At 34.0% G+C, this 11,361-nt stretch overlaps 2 pseudogenes; both read left to right on the top strand.

Moving 5' to 3' along the window:
• The first annotated feature begins 2,780 nt into the window (after positions 1-2,780).
• Positions 2,781-3,425, top strand: LOC149528832 (stearoyl-[acyl-carrier-protein] 9-desaturase, chloroplastic pseudogene; annotated as a pseudogene).
• A 1,793-nt stretch (positions 3,426-5,218) lies between these two features.
• Positions 5,219-10,976, top strand: LOC149528831 (stearoyl-[acyl-carrier-protein] 9-desaturase, chloroplastic pseudogene; annotated as a pseudogene).
• The last annotated feature ends 385 nt before the right edge of the window (positions 10,977-11,361 follow it).

Here is an 11,361-nt window from a genome sequence, read left to right as displayed (position 1 = left end):
TGTAACATCAAAGACAATACACAATTAATCAATTATTTTTATGGATCATTGATTAAGATTTGAAGCTTTATACAATTATTTATTTAAGAAAGGGTTGTTACCCTAGGATCATAATGAATGATTAGTGGAGAAGTGAAGAAGAAAACAAGCTAAGTGCAAAGAAATGATGATAATTCAAATAGGAGATCAGATAGAGAAACCTAACAATGGAGAACAAAATAGAGATATCATATAAGGAAATCAAATTGAGATATTGAAAAGAGGAGATGAGTAAAATATAGATTTTAGAGAAAGTTAAGGGATCAAAAACTAAATTAACTTTGATAGATTGAGTTAGGAAAAATATCTTAATAGAGTGCTTCTAATGGGCCTATTTAAATATCCTTATAGAGTCCTTACTTTAATGTAAGTTTAAAATCCTTTAACAAGGTAACACCTAATAGTCTTAAATTCTTTAATAGAGAAGATCCCTCGCAGGGTAGATCATCAAACATGATCAAATTGTATCCCTAATAGGAAAACTTTGTTCTTGCAATAGTAAAGACTTATGGGTTTCATCCCTACCCTAGTTTTACCTTCAAAATGAAGTTTTTTTTGGTTACCAAAATTAGTGTATTATGAATTGATATTTTCATGGATGTTATGATAGATTTCATTTCAAGTTTATATTTATATGGTATGAGATGTGAGGTATAGTTTTTTATCCAACCACACCCCCCACCACCCCACCCCACACCCCCCCCCCCCCCAATTTCCCATTAAGTTTTCCAATAGTTTCCACATAAAATCTGAACTATATTAGTTAAGAGCCAAAGTGAGAATGGTTCTAACACTAAATTGAGCTTGTAAGGAGTAATGAAATACAAACAAATACACTCTTAGGCCCTTAATAGAGTAATGTGAGTGTGAAATTGAATTTATCTCTTAAATAATGTAAATCTAGATGCTATGTGAATAGAATCAACAAGATTAAGATGTAAATCTATTGCCTGACTTTAACTCACCCATTCTTTTTTGGCAATATTGGTCATATCAAGTTAGTCTAGTTAGTTTCATTTCTAGGTCTAAGTCCATCATAGGTAGGCCATCCTTGTCAGGTTTCCCTTTTTCTTGCCCTCTCATTCATAAGTTGGTTGGGTTGGTTCAAGTGTTGTCATTTTGGGTAGGTGATAGCTCCTAGCCTACCAAGGATATCATGTTCTCATTAACGATCTTCTCTGATAAAGGATGATTGTGAAGTTGTGATCTCTAGGCCTGTATGGGGATCTGATGGGATTTTCTCATATGATTAATACAATATTATGCTAATCATTTATAAAGAATATAATATCCTAATAGATGGAACAAGATCTTGGACATGTCATAGCCACAGTATCAGAATTGATGCATGCAAGGGAAAAGCTCATTTGAAAATAAATGAGTCTCGAGCAAGGAATTTCTATGAACTATTTGAAAAAATTTCAACATGATTCTGATGTAAATCAAGCAACGCATTCACATGTTCTGAGATCAGACCATGAATACCATAGAAGGTTAAAGGTCAACATGAGTTTATCTCTCCACCAACAAGTTCGTGATCCCTATTCAAGGGTAATGTTTTATGATGAATGAGGGAAACCATAGTATGTTTGACAAAACCTATTCAATCATGGCTTATTGCACAATATGGCATTAAACTAAAATTGTGGTTATGTTGCCCTGGTTTCCTAAATGTAAGGATTTGTCAAAGCATATCAAGATTAGCTTCTCAGTTTCAATAAGATATGAATGGCAATTCATGCAAATAAATAGGAATCCTTCCTAAAGAAATTTAGTTATTAGTAAGTTCAAGTAAATAATAATAGATTTGTCAATGGTGAATGACATACCACAGAGGATTCATGGTAATGGTCATCAAGCCATATATGTTAAATGGCTCGACTCACAAGGACACTCAAAGGTAGTGGAAGATATATTTGAATCATTTTTGAAATGCCCATCTGGTCAGGATAGTGGTTATCTTAAAGGAAAGGTAAGGGGAATATGCACAATTTGTTTGATAGAAAGCCCACTGATAGAAGAACCAATTTTGAAGGACCCTCATATCCCATTCATGATAGGCATGAATGTAAATGTAAACCCACTTTCTGTGACAACTAAAATTGTGGGTTCTGCCAAAGGCATTGCCCATTCAATTGGAATTAATTGTGAAGAACAACAAGAAGCCCTATTTGCATAAAGATGCCCAAATTAGCCCATCCAAGATCATTTTTGCACCAAATTTTCAAAAAACGTGCCAGCCTATTTCATGCATGATATAGATTATTTTTTAAAATAGTTGAAGAATATTTCTAGACTTGATCCCCAAGATGGAAACAATTGCAAGGCTAGCAAGGATCTTGAATGGAGACAGCTTCTACAAATCCTGAGAAGTGATTCTAAGATCTCCAAATGTAGGTCTTGGAGCGGTTTGGAATACAACAAAAATGGAAGCTAGATCAATTGTTGCAATATTTGGTCTTGGTACAGTTGATCTTGCAGTGGCAAAGGGTGCCAAAACAACAAGTGCTTCACGTGTTATTGGCATTGACATTGATCCCAAGAAGTTTGTGATTGGTAATGATTTCAGAGTCACAAAGTTTGTGAATCCCAAAGATCATGATAAACCCATTGAGAATTCTTGGCAGACACAAGACTCTTCACCTGATCTTGCTTTTGAGGCCTTTGTCGATGATGTGAAAGAGTTATGAGAGTGGTCTCATGAATTACTGGATGACTACTTAGTTTGTCTAGTAAGAGATATGATTATCAAGGAAGCATCACTGACTTATCACACTTTAGATGAGATGTGAGATGAGAGTGGTGCCAGTACCACATCTTAGGCTATGTGGACAACTGAAGAGAATAGACACGGTGATCTTCTCCATAAGTATCTTTACTTGTGTGGCCATGTGGATGTGAGACAGATTGAAAAGACCATACAGTATCTCATTGGATCAGGAATGGATCTCCGAATAGAAAATAGTCCTTTTTTCTGGCTTTTGCACACATCTTTCTAGGAGAGGGCAATGTTCATATCACATGGTAATACTGCAAGATATGCCCAAGATCATGGTGATCTCGAACTAGCTCAAATATGTGGAAGTATTGCTATAGATGAGAAGTGCCACGAGACTGCATATACTAAAATTGTTGAAAAGTTGTTTGAGATTGATCTTGATGGTTTGGTCATAGCTTTTGAAGACATGATATGAAAGAATATTTCTATGCTAGCCCATTTGATGTAAGATAGGCCTGATGATAATTTGTTTGAACATTTTTCAATTGTTTCACAAAGAAGCAGTAACTGGGGAAGATGTGGCATGTTATCTCCAAGTTCCTATCTGTTGGTGAAAGTCTGTTCATTTCACTTTCTTGAAGGGCTCTCTTGGGAAGGCCTATGGTGATGCATATATGCCAAGATTATATTCTTCTAACATATCGGTCTTTTGATATTCATGTTTTCCATGCTCAACTTTCGTGTGAGTTATTACCCTCAAATACTCTAGTTTTGTAGTACAGGAACTTTCTATCATGATAGCTAAGAAACATCCTGTTGTAATGTGCTTCATTCTTGATCATTCTCCAAAGGATGAGACATTATTTTCTAGATCTAAAGTGACACCAAGAGATCATAATATAGAATTTGGTTTAGAGACTTTTCAGAGGCATAGAGGCATTAAAAGTCTATATTTTGTAATAAACGATAGCTTGATATTCATATCTTGATTCAAAGTTTTAAACAGTAAAAGAACTATTCAGTTTCGTTTATGAGGAAGTGAAAAGATAGATCGACTTGATCCATATTCCTTGCATTTTCACAATATATTGTCTCTTGATTTTTAGTATTTAGATAAGATGGAAGATCATGAGTTCCTGGGAACTCTATGGATTGTAAGGAAATTCTATAAATGTTGTAGGAAACTTAGTATTGAGGGTCAAAAAATTGTTCATATGAAGGAAGATTGCAGAGACAATCATTCTTGGTGTCAATTCTTTACTGTCCAGGTTCAGCCTTTTCTGCATACACTCAAAGAGCTGAAGTAGAGACGGGGTAAACTATTGATGTAATAGACTTAATATTGCAGAGTCAATGGAAGGTTGTTTTATATCAATAAGTTCCTATCTCATTTAGTTAGTTATTCGTTTCTTCTATGTTTCTTTCTTTAAAATCCAAATTACAAAAAGAAAGAAGAGATGTTTCATTCTTTCATTATGAAGATATGAATTAACTAAGGTAAGATGTGCTTTGGGAGATTCAGAGAAGGATTCATTGGAAGTTCTTGATCATTTCATTTATATTTTTGTTGATACTTTCTATAGTTTAGTTGATGCTAAGCATATGGATTCATAAGAATTGTGAGTTCTATTGCTTAGTTTATAGATTAGAAAGTTTTTCTTGCCTGGATTAAGTCCTGTTTAGGCTTAATTCAATTTGCCTCTTCTGCTCTTGGGTTAAGAGCATACCCCATGTTAGTTTAGGTGAGAAACATAATTTTTTGAACATTATTCACATAGGGAGCTCTACCTTAATTTAGAGGGAAACTAGTTATTCTTAGAAATAGTTTCTCAATTGTTGTGTAAAGTTGTTCTTCATTACAAATTGGGCAAATTAAAAAGAGAATTAGTAGAAGAACAATCTGTTTAAAAAAAAAAATTTGGCAACTCTATTGGGGAGTTGGACAAGAAGATTAGTGCTAGAGATTTTTTTTTTTTTTAAATTTTATTATTGTTATCTCTACTTGAGATTGGCAACTCTATGTCTTTAAAAGAACCTATTTTATATCAGAGTTTGAAAGATTTTAAAGTCTTATCATTCAGGTTCCTAGCTCATGTTTTTGTTGACTAAGAGGAAGAGTACTTTGGTTTTTTCAAGCTACAATATTCATTTTCTTTGCTACTCAGAGATTGGCGAATCCGTTGTAAACAGATCATGCCTATTAGAATATATTTTTGGAGAACCTGCTGGAAAGTTGGTTGCTCATGATTGAGGTAACATCATTATCTTTTCATAAATTTGATTCAAATTTTTGTCACTTTATTACAATAAGACATGGCTACACCTTGGGCAATTTCTACTAGTCCACTTAATTTTGCAACCTATCATACTCTTCCTTCCAATTCTAGAAAGCATATACCCAAGTTCTCATGAGATGGAAGGATTACTATCGATGAACACATAAGAAAATTCTTTACAGCTATGAATATTTTGGGAATTAATCATGAAGATGTTGCAGTCCAGTTATTTGTTAAGACTCTTATTGAGGAGGCTACAGATTGGTTTTACCATTTGGCAAATGGATCCATCACAAATTGGGATACCATGAGAGCAACATTTGAAGATCGTTTCAAGATTGTTGAAGATGAATATGATTTGATGACTCAACTAGCATCAACAAAGAAGTTATCTTCTACAAGTATGAGAGATTTTGTTGCTAACTTCAATAAGATCATTCATAGAATTCTAGCAACAAATAGACCTACCACACACAATTTGAAAACTTTCTTTATCAATGGTATGCCTCTTGACATAGGCTTCAAATTGAGAAGATCCAGACTTGCAAATTTGGAGGCAGCTAAAAGAATTGTTGTAGAATTGGAAGATGACATGATCATTGCAGGTTTATGGAATCATGAAATTCATAACAAAGTTAGCATCAATGAATCAACCTCATAAGAAGTCTTGATTTAGACATTGTATAATGAATTGCTTGCCTTGAAAAGACAACTCCCAAGCTCCAACAATTCATATCAAAGAAGTTTTCTAGACCAAGCTAGTGAATGTAGTAATAAACCTATGCACTTTGGAAATTTATTTTTAGAATATGAATTAGACTTGGATGTAAAGGATTCGGAAATACAACTTTCAATAGATGAAGGCATCTCCTATAGTGATAAAGAATTGATAAGGACAATAGATAAAGATTGTTCTTTCATACCTTCATTTAGTTCTAATTTAAAAAGTTTTAGATTTGAAGAAGACAAAAATAAACTATTGCTTGAAGATGATCGGGTAGTTAATGTATCTCTAGATCATGAAAAGTTGAATTTCATGCAAAACTGATTTTCAAATTGCAAAAGTTGATGATGGGCCTATTTTGGAATCCATTTGTCTTGAAGAAAATCCAATGACTAATCCTCTTGATGAATGTTTTGCCAAGTCTAAAATTCCTAGAAATTATACACTCGGAGCTTTAATAAATGTTTAATATCAGCTTTAGATTTAGCTATAGTCCATGACAATTCTTATGAGGATATCATGAATCAAATGGTGATTTGTATTTAGATATTACATAGATCTGGTACTTGGTAATTTTTTAGCTTCCTCAGAATTGAGTATCAATTTCCATCCTTAGGAAATTCTTCGAATTTGCATTCTAGGTGTAGTATCATTGCTTGGAATTCTATGTAATTCAGTAATAAGTAGTAAATCTGCAATATGGGTCGAACTCTGTTTCCTAATCAAGACTAATTTTAAGCTGGCCAGATTCGCCCGACTGATCTTTTGATAAGCCTTTCTCCTCACTTTGGCCACTGGTTCTAACTCTAGTAATGATTGGTTAGCATGTAGCCTCTCATTATGGGCTCTTTAAATCTATTAATTAATTAATCCTTTAATAAAACCTCCTCTATAAGCTATAGCTGGGCAATCTCATAGAAAAGGGTCTTCTCTATTATAGTTGGTTAATTCAAGATTTTACTTTGAGCTTAGTAATGATTTTAGTAAAGAAATCATGGCTCAAGACTCCTTTCTTAAACTTTTATGATGTGGAATTTGGCTCATATTGTTGATGATTATGAATACATTCAGATTTTTTCATAGTGGTCATCTAGCATAGTTAACTACTGTTACTCTTCTTGTAGTTTAGTTCACTACCTCTGTTTCTTTTCCTTCCTTCTTAACTATTTTCAATCAGTGTACATGATTAGCTCTTTATGTTGATAGGTATCTATGTGTTTTGCTTTTCTTATTAACGACTAACCCTTTGTTCGAATATCTAGCATAAAAAATGGTTGAATGTAGGAAGTAAAATGAGAGATTATAATCAATCCCTTGATCACTATCCTAGCATCACTCGGTAGAAATTATGGATTTCTTAAGTTGTAAATTATTAGGGGTATCCCCCAGATTACATTTAATTATTAGGGAAACAATTTCACTGGGGTATGCCCCTTTTAAAGTTGTAATAATTTAGGACATTTGTCCTAGGCAAGACTAGAGGTTTTCTTCTCCATTCTTTCCTAAGAGTGCCCATTTGAACAGAGATATGCTTTGTAATTACTTTTAAATTAATAATATATATCAAGGCCTTGGCCATTTATTGATAAAAAAAAATAAAAAATAAAAAATAAAAAAAATAAAAAAATAAAAATTGAAAGAAAAATAGATGAGGATTATACTTCCAATTGTTATCTTCCTAAAACTAATGAATTGGCTACATTATGTTTTAGTGTTCATCCTATTAAATCTAAGAATGTAGATGTTGAAGAGGAAAATATTTCAATCACTAGTGAAGTTTTAAAATTTCATGTAGAAGATAAAGAATTAGATGAAGATATTCATAATCTTAAAATAAAGAATGATCAATTCATGGTATCAGACACATATGGATCTTCTACAATTAATTCAAATATTAAAGTTTTGAATTCAAAGGAACATTTTTCAAATTTAACAAATGCTAGATATGAAGAGGATGTTTTAGTTCTGATAGAGTCTGCGAGTAATAAAGAACCATTCAATTTTGGCCCCAGGCTTGAAATTTCAAGTTAATGATGCTTGCAATTGTTTTGATGCTAATATTATTGATCATTGTGTTGGTAATAAAGTAAATATATGTGACTATTTTCTAGCAGCATATACCAAATTTGATGATTGTCTTTATCCTTCACAAAAGAAGTTAGAGCATGTGGAAAATACAGATACATTTTTCAGCTCTGATTTGAAATCAGAAGTTGTTCTTGAAAGTACTTGCAAAAGGTATGATGATATTTCTTTCCTCAAAGATTTTCAACATTCTAGTTTTGCTAATCTTGATTTGAAAGATGATATCTCTACTAAGGAGGATGATGGAACAAATAGAAATGATAACACTAAAAAAGATGAAACAAATTCTATTCCAGTAATGCATCTAGAATATGTTGAATATTCCTTTCCATCATAGAATTTTGAGTATGCAAGAAAGGATGTACATGGAAACGTAAATGAATCAGAGATCTATAATGAAGCATGGCTGTTTGGAAAGGTCTTGTGGGTCATCATGTTGCAGATAGCTTTGGGACTTAAGTTCAACAGTGAAGGAGTGGCTAAAGGTTACCAACATTGTTTCAGATTGATGGAGTATCTTCCTCTATTCAGAAAAGGTTCATATTTTTCTCTTCCCATGAATGGCCACATTTGAATCTTTCCTTGCTTTTGGTCCTACTGGTGAGGTCTCCTCACCTTTTGTAAATAACGTTTATTTTCAATTTTGGTATGTCTAGTGTAGCTTCTTCTTGCTTAGTCTATTGTGGTTGTTTTCTCTCACTTTGTTTCTGTTTTCCCTACTCCCCTCTACCCTCCCTATATGCACTTTCTCATTGATCTTTGGTCTAGACTCTGTAACCCAATGTGCAAGGCACTTTCTTAACCAAAGATGTTGCATTCTCTATGCACCTTGTAGTACATATTCCCCAGTCAGAGCCAATAGTTGCTTGACTTTAATTCACCCATTTTTTTTCGCAATATTGGTCATATCAAGTCAGTCTAGTCAGTTTCATGTTGAGGTCTAAGTCCTTCATAACTAGTCCATCATTTTTGGGTTTCCCTCTTTCTTGCCCTCTCATTCATAAGTTGGGTGGGTTGGTTCAAGTGTTGTCATTTTGGGTAGGTCATAGCTCCTAGCTCGGCACGGATATCATGTTCTCATTGACAATCTTCTCTGATAAAGGATGATTGTGAAGTTGTGATCTTCAGGCCTATATGGGGGATCTGATGGCATTTTCTCATATGATTAATACAATATTATGCTAATCATTTATAAAGAACACAATATCCCAATAGATGGAACGAAATCTTGGACATGTCATAGCCACAGTTTCACAACCGACGCACACAAGGGAAAAGTTCATTTGAAAATAAATGAGTCTCGAGAAAGGAATGTCTATGACCTATTTGACAAAATGTCAACATGATTTTGATGTAAATCAACCAACACATTCACATGTTCTGAGATCAAACCATGAATACCACAAAAGGTCAGAGGTCAACCTGAGTCTATCTCTCCACCAACAAGTTCGTGATCCCAATTCAAGGGTAATTTTTTCTGATGAACGAGGGAAACCATAGTATGTTTGACAAAACCTATCCAATCATGGCTTGTTGTGCAATATATAATTAAACTAAAATTGTGGTTTTGTTGCTCTGGTTTCCTGAATGTAAGGATTAGTCAAAGGATATCAAGATTAGCTTCTCAGTTTCAATAAGATATGAATGGCAATTCATGCAAATTGTTAAATAGGAAGCCTTCTTGAAGGAATTTGGTTATTAGTAAGTTCAAGTAAGTAATAATATATTTGTCAATAGTGAATGGCATACAATAGAGGATTCATGGTAATGGCCATTAGGCCACACATGTTAAATGGCTAGACTCACATAGACACTCAAAGGTAGTGGAAGATATATTTGAATCATTTCCAAAATGCCCATGTGGTTAGGATAGTGGCTATCTTAAAGGAAAGGTATGGGGAATGTGAAAAATTCATTTGATAGAAAGGCCACTGATAAAACAACCAATTTTGAAGGACCCTCATATCCCATTCATGATAGGCATGAATGCAAATGTAAACCCGCTTTCTGTGACAACTGAAATTGTGGGTTCTCCCAAAGGCGTCGCCCATTCAATTGCAATTAATTGTGAAGAACAAAAATAAGCCCTATTTGCATAAAGATGCCCAAATTAGCCCATCCAAGATCATTTTCACACCAGATTTTCAAAAAACCTGCCAGCCTATTTCATGCATGATATAGATTCTTTTTTAAAATAGTTGAAGAATATGTCTAGACTTGATCCCAAGATTGCAACAGTTGCAAGGCTAGCGAAGATCTTGAATGGAGACAGCTTGTAGAAATCTTGAGAAATGATTCTAAGATCTCAGATTGCAGGTCTTGGAATACCAAAACAATAAGTGCTTCATGTTTTATTGGCATTGACATTGATCCCAAGAAGTTTGTCATTGCTAAAGATTTTGGAGTCACATAGTTTGTGAATCCCAAAGATCATGATAAACCCATTGAGAATTCTTGGCAGACACAAGACTCTTGGCCTAGTCCTACTTCTGAGGCCTTTGCTGATGATGTGAAAGAGTTACGAGAGTAGTCTTGTGAATTACTGAATGATTACTTAGTTTTTCTAGTAAGAGATATGATTACGAGGAAGCATCACCTTCTTGTCAGACTATGCTTAACACTTTAGATGGGGTGCTAGATGAGAGCAGTGCCAGTCCCACATCCTGGGTTGTATGGACTTGTATGTAGATAGCTGAGGAGAATAGACATGGTGATATTCTCCATAAGTATTTTTAATTGTGTGTCCATGTGGACATGAGATAGATTTAAAAGACCATACAATGTCTCATTGGATCAGGAATGAATCCTCGAATATAAAATAGTCCCTTTTTTTTGGCTTTTGCACACATCTTTCCAGGAGAGGGCAATGTTCATTTTGCATGGTAATACATAAATATTTGCCAAAGATCATGGTGATCTCAAACTAGCTCAAATATGTGGAAATATTGTTGCAGATGAGAAGTGCCACGAGACTGCATATACTAAAATAGTTGAAAAGTTGTTTGAGATTGATCTTGATGGTACGGTCACAGCTTTTGAAGACATGATATGAAAGAAGATTTCTATGCTGGCCCATTTGATGTAAGATAGGCATGATGATAATTTGTTTGAACATTTTTCAGCTGTTGCATGAAGAAGTAGTAACTGGGGAAGATGTGGCATGCTATCTCCAAGTTCCTGTCTATTGGTGAAAGTCTGTTCATTTCACTTTCTCAAAGGGCTCTCTTGGGAAGGCCAATGGTGATGGATATATGCCAAGATTATATTCTTGTAACATATCGGTAATATTCATGTTTTCCATGCTCAACTTTTGTGTGAGTTATCACCCTCAAATGCTCCAACTTTGTAGTACGGATTCACCTTTCTTGAATCTATGTAAATGTGTTGTATCATAGATCTTTAATTGGGAACGAAGGATGCATGATATCTCCATATTTGCAAAGGATCAACTAGAACCACATCATGGAGCAATGAATTTAAATATTTCTAAATGAAGAAGATAATGAACACATCAATTT

This window comes from Cupressus sempervirens, chromosome 11 (genome assembly GCF_028749045.1).
Source record: "Cupressus sempervirens isolate cs-2001-9-10 chromosome 11, ASM2874904v1, whole genome shotgun sequence".
NCBI classification, from domain to species: domain Eukaryota; kingdom Viridiplantae; phylum Streptophyta; class Pinopsida; order Cupressales; family Cupressaceae; genus Cupressus; species Cupressus sempervirens.
This window is presented reverse-complemented; position numbering and strand designations above follow the sequence as displayed.